Below are 12,679 nucleotides of genomic sequence, written 5' to 3' on the forward strand. Positions count from 1 at the left end.
TAGTATTTATTTTTAATTAAAAAAAAGTATATTGAAAATGACCGATTAAATATACAAAATTTTATAAGATTGAGAATAAAATTTTACAAAATGAATAAACTAAAAAATACAAATGGAGAATTTTTTCCGCGGGGATGAGGATTGAAATAAGGGGGCGGGGTTGGAGACAGGAAAGGCTCCCCTGTCCCCTTCCCGCCTCGTGAATATCTCGAATGTCGAGTCTTTGTAATAGTTAAGTAGTTGACAAACTTCATTCACATTAATTAAAGTACATTTTAGAACAGCGCTGTGTGCATAGTTGTTTAACCTAAATTCTAGACTATGTATGTTCATTATTTTCCTTTCTATATTTCTTTTTTGTTGTACCAATTAGAGCAATATTGTAATCAAAATTTTCAATAAAAAAATTTTATTTTGAATTTTCTTACCTTATTTGTGTAACTTTTGATTTCTAATATCACTCAAATTTGAATTGAGATTAATTTATGAATGTACCAAAATTTCCTAATTTGAGATCACTTCAAATAGCTTGAATTTTAAATTTATATATATATATATATATATCTTTTTTTAGTATTTTGAATAAAATTTGGTATGTTCAAATTTAGTTCAAATAAATATAAGATTCCATTAAATTTTTTATTTAGAATTCGAATAGAATTAGAATATAGGGTTTGTGGAATTTCATTTGGTCTAAACATTTAACTATGCCCAAATTCAATTTGATTCAAATACAAATTAATTCATGGATTATAATTTGATTAAAAAATCCTAATCTTAATAAGGATTCTAAGTTGCTAAGTTTCTTTGAAATTAAGTTCTTTTTATTTATTAATCTTCTTCATTATTTTGTGCGATGAGTTATCCCAAATCTGAGATCAAGGGAGAGAGAAAATGATGAGGAGACAAATAAGTGGAAGATTGAATTATTCGACCGATAAAATTGTAAGATTCAAATAGTGAATATTGTTGAAATCGATGAAGTAAAATTATTGTCATGTGTTGTAAAGCACGTGAGCCAAACAAAGAGTAACCCGCTCCACATCCAACTATATGTTCCTATTTCATGTGATGACCTACCATTTATGTATCTAATGTAAGTTTTATATGGTTAAGTAAAAAGCATGATCTAATGGTCACAGGATAGTAGTCACATTGAATAATTTTTTTTTTATTCATGGTTCATTATATTAATTTGCAAGTACAAAATCTAATAAAGTAAAAGAAATTAGGCCAGCCATTACATTGATCCCCATGCATATTTATTTCTCAACTTTTACCTTATATATAGTTTTCCAAACCTAAACTTTTAAATTGTGTCCATCCTTTTTGTCCACCCTTTCTTCTCCCCATACCCATAAGCTGCCTTAGGTTTTTGTATCATCAACTTCTCCGGCAAGGTTGCAGCACTTAATGCACCACCCTTTGAGCTCGCGGCAGCAACTATGATCGACCCCGCAATGAACTCGACCATGTCCAGGGTGAGCGTAGTCGCCACGTTCAGGGTATTGATCTCCACCGTATCGTCCCCAACCATACTCGAAATCCTCTACGGCATTTATCTCCTCTGTGACCTCTTCAACATTATTATGAAGAATAACCATAGATTAAGAGTCTATCTGATAAAGCACACATTTACATTGAACTAAATTACTAGATGTAGGGTAGGGTAAAGTAAACTTTTGGTCTCTCGAATTTGAATTTAAGTTCTATTTGGCTTCTAAATTTTGAAGATGAACACTTTTGGTTCTCGAGATTTAAAATATAACGTAGTTAGTCTTCAAAATTTTAGTTTTACTTGAAGTGGATCCCCCAACGTTTGAATTTATGAACTCGTCCCTGAACTTGAAACTGGTTTCAAAATGGTGTATGCATGTGTTGAGTTCATTGTTAATTAGTTGACCTAACCGAATGATATCATTATGATAACTAGACTTTGTTAATTTCATTTTTTTTATGAGTTAGAAAGTTATTTTTAATTATTTTGTTTTCATATATATAGGTAAATTATACACTAGTTTTAAACTTTAAGAACCAATTAGAAATCATATTCAAACCTGACTCGACCATGTAACTTTTAAAACTTCCAAATAAAAAACTAGATTATTATAAAATCTTGACGACCAAAAAGTATTAGTATTAAAAATTTAGTGACCAAAAGAAACAAAGTCGAAATTTCAAAAACCGCTAGCATATTTTACTCTAAAAATCTATAAAAACGTTGAGATCTCGTTTGATAATTATTTAGTTTTTTTTCACTTTGAAAAATAAGTTTAATAAACACTACTTCCACCTATTGATTTATTTGCTTTGTTATCTACCATTTTAAGAAGTGTTTTAAATAACCTCAAAAGTCTTTGAGAACTTAATATATATATATATATATTTATTTGTTTAAAACTGACTATAATATCAAGTGTTTAGTTTAGGACATATGAAAATTATGGTAAAAAAATGGTAAGAAAGCAAACAGAGTTTTCAAAAACCAAAAAATAAAAATAAAATTCAATCTTTTATATATATATAATTTAGAAGCGAGACTTTTGCAGATGATGAAATGAAAAATGAAATCTCACTGATGTGGTCAATGGAAGTCGGAGAAAGGTTTCTGGCTGCCATCTCCGGCGAGATGAGAACGATAATGGCGAAGAGAAGACAGAGGAAAACAAAAGCTTTAGAAGAACTCATTTTCTTTTTAGTGAGAGACTAAGTTTTGGTGATGGTGGTTGAGTTGAGTTGCACTCTCGTGTGTGCCTATTTATAAGAATGAGAGATTAGCATAATTCAACTGCCCCATACTTTAGTGAATACCATTTATTTAGGTTTACTTTTCAAGAAACTATTCAATAATTAATAATTTTAATGTTTAGTTCTTTACGTTCTAAAATACATTTTAAAGAATTAAACATATTTTAATATGATTAATATTTGATTCTAAAATAGTCATCAAGTTACCACACACACAAGAAAAAAAAAACATTCTATATATTTAAGAGGAAATAATTAAGAGAGTGAAGATAATATTAGAGAGGGAAAATAGTTAAAATAAAAATTAAATAAAAAAATAAAATGAAGGAACCAAAACGATCACTTTTTAAGTATAAGAATCAAAATGGACATTTTGAAAGTATAGGGATCAAAATGAATTAAAGTAGAAAGGAAAGAATCAAAATGAACATCTTGAAAGAACAATGATCAAAAGGGACTAAAGTTAAAAACTTAAAAGTACAATAACCAAAGTAATGTTTAAACCTAAAAATATAAAGTTAGATCGAGAAGCCTAAGTTACTCTTACTCCTATTAATAAAAATGCTTTTAATATATACACATATTAATAAAAATACTTTTAATAATATATACACTCAGCCACCCAAATGACAAACCAATGGTCATTATTTTAAATTATTAGTTTCTAGTGTTTTCTTGTCGTTCTTTATAAAAAAACACTTTCAATATATACACAACACAAACAAACGTATATATAAAAATACTCTTTAAAATTGTGAAACACATGAATATTTTTTTTTAAATATTTTTATCGCAAGTGTTTTGAATGAAAATGAATTTACCAAAGACATTTTTTATTAAGTCAATCTAAATAGGCCTTTTATCTACTAATTCAAAATTTTTCACAAACGCTTATCATCTTTCAGTATTGGGCTAAATTTCTCATCTCTTCTTGTTATTTGTTTTGATATTGTATGTTTCTCACATGTCTTAATAAAGTATCATTCATTCAAAGAAAAAAAAACTCATTAGAGTATAAATTCTTTAGAATTTTGAATAGAAATTGAAATATCAAATGATATAGCAATGTCCTAAATTCTGGATTGTCAACTGTTTTAGGTAATTGTAATATTGCTATGTTCTTGTTCCATCTAATATATGAAAAGTTGTCTAATATATGAAAAGTTAAAGAGTAGTATTACAACTTTTGATAGTAAGAAGTACTTTTGAAACAAATGAAAAAAAGTTAACTTTAACAAATAGTTGTTTTTATCATAAAATCTCAATATATATTTTGGTAAGATAAGTAATTTACAATGCTAATCGAGTAGCATTTTCTTTTAAACACAATTATCAGATGCAGTTAATCCTACGATCTTTTTTTATAGACTGTTGAAATATTTTGAATCTGTTTGTTGGCGCTTCAAACAACCAAGTACGCTTCGACATATTTATTTATTTGTAGTTATTTACAATTTTGACCTTAGAGTTTAGAGTAGTACGCTATATAAACTCTCTAACCCTAGAGGCACCGTTTTGATGTAATTTCTGAAAACATTTTTTCAAATAATATTGTTCTCCCTCTACCCGTGGACGTAGCTAACACACTGTTAGTGAACCACGTATATCTGTGGGTCGATCTTCTCTATCTTTACATTCCTTTTTGTGTTCTTTAATTTTCGTTTTCGTAACATAGACTAAAAATCAACTATTTTAAAAAAAAAAATAATTTATGTGGTAGTTTTTTTTCAAAGGTATTGTAATTAAAGTGTGGGTAAGAGAATCGAGTCTCTGACTTCAAGATCAATAATATAAGTACTATGTCAGTTGAACTATGCTCATGTTGGTACCACCTCTCTATAATAATGGGAGTATTTAAGAACAATATAGAGTTCATGCAATAAATTAATATATTAATTAATAATGTGTTAAAATATATAAAATATATATTGAAGAAGTAAATACTATAATAGTAGTACAATTTTTTCCTATGAGCTCACCTTCATTTCTTTATTTTTTATACCTTCAATTTACTAATTGATTAATTTTTTATTGATTGTGTCAATGATATTTTATCAAATGCAAATATAAATATATAAAATAATTGAAATGTTTTTATGGAACTAAATTTCTATGTATCTGTATTTTTTTTTTTTAACAAAGTAACATTCAAGTGTAAAGTTCATATTTCTTTATCTATCTGTTACTTTATTTCTCAAAAATAAACTCCAATGAAAGAGTACATCGAAAAGATAATATATTGGTGGTTGAACAATTGTACTAACTAAAGATATCAAGACAAATATCACTGATGCTTAAATAACTTCATCACCGACTTTTCCTTCCACTCTATCTTCGTCGCCTATCACTGTATCAACTACTTCAGCCAGTACTCTGTCATAGTCGCCGCCGCAACAATTACCTCCTCTAAAGTCGCCAGATACTGCAACAATTTCATCCTTTCAACTTTCCACCGCATCGATAAACCCACCAACTTTATTTCTTTTGCACCAAACTTTGATATATCAAAAAATATAATGAATTAGTGACTTTTTTCCAAGTTTATTTCTTTTGCACCAAACTTTGATATATCAAAAAATATAATGAATTAGTGACTTTTTTTTAATGGTATGGTAGAGTTTGGCAAATGAATATTACTTAATTAGTATATATGTAGCATTAATGTAATCGAAACTATATTTAATTGGATTTGAGCTTGATTGAGATAAAATTCTATGTTTGCCCCAACTTCCCTCAACCAAGTTTGAGAGAAAAATATGACCTTAAAGAGTAAACTCATTTTGGCACATTTTTGTGTTACTTTTAACAGTAGATTGGTAGTGGGTGGTATCTTAAATGGGTGTGGTTTTGTATGTCCAAATTGTCAACCATATAATGTACGTATGCATTGCCAAAAGAAAAAAAAAGAAAAAAAATTATATGTATGTATGTATGAAACCTAAAATAGAAATTAGACGCCATCACAATAATATGGTTACTGTGCACACCCGATCGATGTTCCAAGGCCTAAATTCCATTCAATATTATTTTTAAGTCTCAATTTTTATCGAACATTTTAACAAATTTCTATTATAATAGTCGTGATGAGATATTTATGAAAGTTTAGAAATTTCTCCATCAATCTTTAAAAGAATATGGAAATACTTTTCAACTTGGACAAAGTTAGGGTCATTTTTGTAATTTAGCAGAATAAAATAAAGGACCAAATTGATTGCTTTTTCATACTTTTGAAAATAAAAATAGAGAATTTGCGATGGGTGGAAAATCCAAAATGTACAATTAGAGGCATATCTTCAACATATGAAAAATTGTAGATATGACAAAATTCTCAAATTTTAATTTTAGTTTATCCCGTATTTCAATTTTGCTATTTTAACAAATCTATGTTTTTTGTGTATCAGTCAATTAATATACTACGATTAAAGTATATCAGTTGTCTATTTTTTTTCATTGATTTGTATATTTTTTGTATTTTTGTTTGTAGCAATATGAGTTATTATATACTCACTTTTATTTTTGTATTTGCTACATTTTTTAATCCCTTTTGTATTTTTTTTTTCAAATGATGTTGTTTCTTTCATTTTTAAGTACAAATGTATAATGATCGGGGATATTCAATCTAAAGCTTACTAACACTCCATTTAGCATGCTCATTTTGACAGTTTGAGAATAACTAGAGTAAAAAGTGTTTTTTTTTTTTTTATAATCATTTTTATGATTTTTTTTAAATACTTAAATAACTAGTCATTTTTAACTGTATTTTAATAGTATATCAAGTATCTTTGAATAGTATATCAAGTGTGTATCAGCAGTGTATCAAATATATCAGGCTTATACTAGTAGTGTATTAAGTATATCAAGAGTATCAGGTGTATCAGATGTATATCAGTAGTGTATCAAGTGTATATCAATAGTCTATCATGTTATCAAGTGTATCATGTGGGTTGAGCTTATTTTTTTGTTATTCTTACAAAAGTTGTAAGTCTGGGCTATGAGCCTAATTTTTTAAACTTATTTTGCCAAATCCCCAAGAAGCCCTTAAAAATAAACATTTAAAAAATTCCAATACAAAAATGAAATAAATCTGGATATTTAGGTTTCAAATTAGGATTTAGACCTAATATAAAATAGGATAATTACAATGTGTAGCAATTTCAGGGTTAATAATTAAGTGTATAACAACAAATTCTAAGGAATTGCAAATATAGCAAAATCTATAAATGATTGACTCTATCGTTAATAGACTCCTATCATCGATATAGTCTATCATGATAGATTTAGAGAATTGAATATAAATTCTGTCATATCTATAAATTTGTTTCCATTGTGTTATATTTATTAATATTTTGAGCTTAATTTCAATAATATTTGCAATTGTCTCTATAAAATGTATATTGAAACATTTGATTCATTTTAATTTGACAAATGAGAAACAATTGATATCATTAAACTTTGTAGTTGTATCAATTAAAATTCTATATAATAATTATATCAACTTAAATCTCAACTTTATTGTTAAATTTAAAAAAAAAAAAAAAACTTAAACTTTCATACGTGAGTCAAATTAAATGCATTTGTTAGTGATTTAAAGCTATTTTTCATTTGATTCTATTTTAAATCATTAAGTTTAAAATGCCGTAAATAAGTTTTCTTCTACAAAAGTTCCACCAAAGTGTATAAAAAAGAAGTAGAGAAAATAGAATAAAACAAGTATTTAAAGAGAAACATAGGAGTCATATAGATAGGTTGCCATCGTTTATTATATTTGAACGACTTTTCATTTGCTTGTTTTCCTATTTTCCTAAACAAGACTACTTATTTAGTTGCAAGAACATTAATTCTTGCATTTAATAGTTTCAAAACTTAATGTTAATGGATGATCTAAATGAATTCACTTAATTAAGAAATTTTAGGGTTTAATTTTTCTTTTAATACGACAAATGGGGTAGGAGAATTTTGAAATGCCAACGAGAGGTAGTACATATTATTTACAACTAAGTTATGTTCACTTTGGTTTTTATAAGAAATAATCAATTATATACCTAAAGTTTGGGAGTTGTATTTAATTAAATCCAAAAACTAATAGTTGTAAACTCTAAGTACACGTTTAGGAATGCTTTTAAAATCATCACAATCACTTTTGTCATTTTTTAAATCACTCTAAAATATATTTCTAATTACTTTAAATTAATTTAATATTAAATTTTACACTATACCATCTTCATATCATCAAAATTAATTTTGAAAAATTAAAATATATTTCATAGTAATTTTGAAAATGACGGAAGTGGTTTTATCTATTTTAGAATCACCTTCAAACATCGCCTAAAATTCACTTGGTCAATATTTAGACCATTAGTTAATGATTTATTATTATTTTTATTTCATTTCAAAAATCAACTCAAAATCATCTAATAAAATTTTTCTCCCCTCAAAATTTGACTACAGTTGCAGAAAAGACTTCATGACATAATTCTTGCTAAATAAATCGATAAAAGAAAAACAAAACAAACTAGAAAAAAAAATGCTAGTATCTATTAGATTTTGATATTTGTTTCTAATATTACATTAGTCCTTCAATTGTTTCATATTTTTATATTCCTATTAAGTAGATAGGTCCACATGTTTCATGTAACGCCTATTCATTTGAATGTGTTAAATTTTAAGGCTGGAATTCAAACTTTTGATTTTTTTTTTTTTTATCAAGAATATTATAGCTAATTAACTCATAAAAGCTAAATGATGTTTAAAAAAGGTTGGTTTCTACAATTACACTCAAAATAATAGTAAATATAATACAAGATAATTGTAAATGTAGCACAAAGATAAAATAACGAGAAATTGTACAGAATAGCCAAAATGAAACATTCAATTGAAAAAAAAAGAAATTATTTGATTTATGATCAAAACATAATGTGTAAAGTCCATCTCTTTAATTTTCCAATTCTACCCCAAAATTTAACGCCTAAGTACGACCATATATATTTTTCCATGTTTTTAGCAAAATCTATGATAACTTTTAAATTATGGTTGGGTATATCTCTGCCAATAAAATCTCTCCTCGGTAGTTGGTTAGCAACTTCAAGCTCCCAACTGTGATTTTAGGGCTATAATGTTCTTGATTTCGAGCAATTTTCCAAGGAGAAAAGAAGGTGAAGATGGTCGATTCCTTGCTTATGAACCTTTGATCTAAGTCTTTTCGGCTTCAAGAATAGCGATTCGAATAGGTGAAGAAAGATGAAGAAAAAAGAAGGGTTATTACAGAGAGTAGCATCATCGCCATTGTCGATATGGATTCCTTGCTTGGAGCTCTAGTTGTTGGTCTATTGCGATTACGATTATTGAGCTTCGAATTTCAGATTTGGATTTTGGGTTGGAAGAAGGCAATGCATGAGTTATACTTTGCAGAAGAATATTAAATGGTTGAATGGATGTGTTGTACTTGCTTGTTGTCGTTTTTCTTTTGTGAAATAATATTTGGTTAGAATTTGAATTTTGAGAATGAAAAGAAAATACACAATATTGAAATTAGTGTGTTAAAACAATCCAATGACCCAAACAAATTTGATCAACTCAACCCAAAAATTTCCTCCACTAAATAACGTGTATAGATGGTAGATTGTTTGTTTCTTTTGTTTTCTATTTGGGCTCTATTTTGTATACCCCAACCCCTTCTTTTTTTCCCTTTGGGTATGTATAGTGTATTTCCATGACTCATGAATCTATATTTTGTTTTTTATTTTTGCTCTACTTTATTCACCCCCAACCCCTTCCTTTTTTGAGTATAGTGTATTTACATGACTCATGAATGTATGTTTTGTTTTCTATTTGAGATCTATTTTGTTTACCCCAGTCCCATCCTTTTCTAAGTATAATTTATTTCCATGATGTTTTGGTTTTTATTTAGGCTATGCTTTGTTTACCCTAATCCTATCCTTTTTTTAGTATAGTATATTGATAGCTCTCAAAAAGACCTATTACTCCTACTTTAATTCGGGCTTGTTATTGGATTTTATGTATTTATTGTCCTATTTTTTAGGTATCGAGAAATCAAGAGGTAGAACCAAGTATTTGGAGCTGAACAGGGTTAATTTGAGCAAATTGGAGTTGATTTGAGCATTCGGACTTCAGAGGAGCAAAATGACCAAAATGCCTCTGCTACAACGTCGCAATGCTCACCCCTTTCATTGGTCCAACGTTGGCTTGACGCCAGAAGATTGAATGTTGGTGTATAGGACAGCATTGCAACGCTCCGATTGGAGTAACACTTCCCATGTTGTCCGCGCGCGCGTCTTCTTTGTCCCAAACACAAGTCAGCTTGCAACGCTGCGACTTTAGGTCAAGGGTGTTGAACTTTTGAGTCTGAATTGATGAAGGCCGAGTTTGATTCTCATTCTTCTTCTTTTCCCTTCAAATTTTAGTATCTTTAGATTAGTTTTTCTATTTATTTTGGGTTGTAATCAATGGATTGGATGTTTATCTTGGATTTGTCTAATTAAGAGGTAATTTCTATCTAACTTCTTTGAACAAGAGACCTATGTCTAATTTCTTGAGAATTCTATAATTAAACTTGATGTTCTTCAATTCTATGTTTTTTTTTTTAATCTTGGTATAATTAGATTTGCATTTGTGTGTTGGATTGATAACCCTATCATAATTGCATGTCTTCGCTAGTTAATTTCAAGCTCGCGCATTTCCTTGTGTTCGTCTATACTTGAATTTACCGTGATAGCAAAAGATTGGATGTGAGTGCTTAGATTTACAGGCTGACCTTGAATCTTGGTAATGCATGTTTAATCTAGATTCGAAGAATAATTTGGTTAATTGAACATGGCTTTTCCTAACCCTGAATCGATGCGATTGAATCTAATTCTTAATGTATATGACTTTTCATTCTATATGATCGCTGAGAACCTAGTAGAACTAAGAGCATAAAGTTTAGTTAGGGTATGGTATTTTCGACCTTAATTAATAATTAGGATGCTTGATTGATTTTGATTTATTTGATTGTCGGCCTTTGTAGAGATTAATTAAGTCAAATCAATTTAGGATTCGTGCATGCATAGAATGGAATGTTTGTTTAACTATTGATTTCCATGATAGAAATTTCTTAGGATACTCTCTCTTCCTCTAGAAATTAGATAGACCCCTATCCTAGATTACATTTACCCTTTTATTTCAATTTTATGTATTTATCTTTTCCACACCAAATCCCCCCATTTACCGTTCTAGTTAGAAAATTGGCTTAACAAAACAAATTGTGCTTCCCTGTGGATCGATTCAGACTTACCATGGTTGCTACGTTTTTACAAATTTTCTTTTGACCAAGTCTAGGGCTTATTAACGACGTAAGTCTTGGTCCTATCAAAATGATACCGTTGTCAGGGAGCCATTTCGTTTCGTTAGTTAGTTTCTAGTTAAAGTATTTTTTTGCTTTTGATTTATTTTCCTTTTTATGTCAGTATTGTAAGCATGAACAAATATCATCAACAAGGATGGGGACAATCAAATGGAGCATCTCGATCTAGTGACAAAGTTTTTGACCTTCCAGATCAACTTGCTGAGTTAACTTCTCTGGTTTGTCAATTGGTTGGAGGTAAGCCACAGTAGAGGCAAGCTTGTCCAAACCTACAGTGGAGCCCTGTGCTACGAGACTATTCCATGGGAGAGTATCCTAGTTAAATGGATGGCGATTTCTGTGGACTTAGATGGGATGAATCCTATGGCTATTAAAACCTAGGATGAAACTAGTGTCACTATGATCCACACCTTGCCACATCTGATATGTCGATGCAAGCTCACATTGCCGACTCAGGTATGTCACTAGAAGATGTGATTAGACAACTTGCTACTAACAAACTTGTTTTTTAGCAGGACATACACGACCTCCAGCAGGAGAGCTTTTTTTTTTTCAGACTGAGGTTGGAACTGATCTTCCGAGTTTGAGAGACTTGGTCACTCCATCTTCTGATTTAGTTGAGAGAGGATGTGAATCCCTGCTACTCACATCATATGGCAATACCGAGGCGTGTAGTGATGAGGTATCCTATGTCAACATTGAAGATGAGTTGGAGGATAAAATGCCATATCTAGATCCAGTTTGTGAGGACTAGAAGAATCTGAGCCTAAAATTGTCAATTTCTAAGTGATGGAGTTTGAGGTTGAGAAACCTCGCCCTGTTCATCTGCCTGGTATATCGTATATTTTTTAGTTTTGTTCTCTTTGTTCTCCAAAGTCTGTTGAGTCTTTTCTTCATCTCGACTCTTTTGGGTCATTTGAGTCATTTGATTCTTTCTTTTTATTTTTTCTTAAAAAAAACTAAAAATTCCAAATTCGACCTATTTGGCTCTTTTCAAAAGATGGGAACTCTTATGGCCTTACCGAGCCATATCGACTCATCCAAGGAAGAACTAAAGAAATACGAGAATTTCTTTGTACCTTGACAGGGTGCAGGTCACGTCAAGCAACCAACGTTAAAAATTTACGCTTCTTGGAGGCATCCAGGTGAAAAAATTTCTTTTAATTGTTATTTTCTATTTTTCAGTTGTTTTTAGATTAGTTTTTAAAATTAGTTTTGAAGTTTTAGTTTAGTTTCTTTTATTTATCTTTTTTTTTTTGTTTGTTTAAGTAGACTTAGGTTTATTTTGTTTTAATTTCTATCTAAAAAAAATTAGGATGCAGCGTCTCGACGATATGATTGCAGCGTTGCAACGCTGCGAGGTAGAACTTAAAACGCAGTTCTGTCGTGAGAAGGGTTAACCTTTTCACCTTCTCCTTTGATTTTTAGCTATTCTATCTCAACCTCCCAACCTTTCATCGATTCTTCACCTAAATCATAAACATCTTGCAATGTTTCTTGGGTTTGATCTAATCTTCATGGTTTTCTTCACTTTTCAACCTTCAATTCGTGGGTTTCACACGCAAATCGAAT

The 12,679-nt window shown here is 29.5% G+C and overlaps 1 long non-coding RNA gene across 1 annotated transcript; it reads right to left on the reverse strand.

Moving 5' to 3' along the window:
- Positions 1–1,147: 1,147 nt before the first annotated feature.
- Positions 1,148–2,755, reverse strand: LOC120078348 (uncharacterized). The gene is made up of 2 exons (XR_005481988.2): positions 2,577–2,755; positions 1,148–1,576 (listed from the first exon to the last, which is right to left on the reverse strand). It is a non-coding gene; the product is annotated as an uncharacterized LOC120078348 (long non-coding RNA).
- Between the last annotated feature and the right edge of the window lie 9,924 nt (positions 2,756–12,679).

The sequence above is a fragment of the Benincasa hispida genome, chromosome 5 (assembly GCF_027475165.1).
Source record: "Benincasa hispida cultivar pf3 chromosome 5, pf3_genome.v1.1, whole genome shotgun sequence".
NCBI lineage: Eukaryota > Viridiplantae > Streptophyta > Magnoliopsida > Cucurbitales > Cucurbitaceae > Benincasa > Benincasa hispida.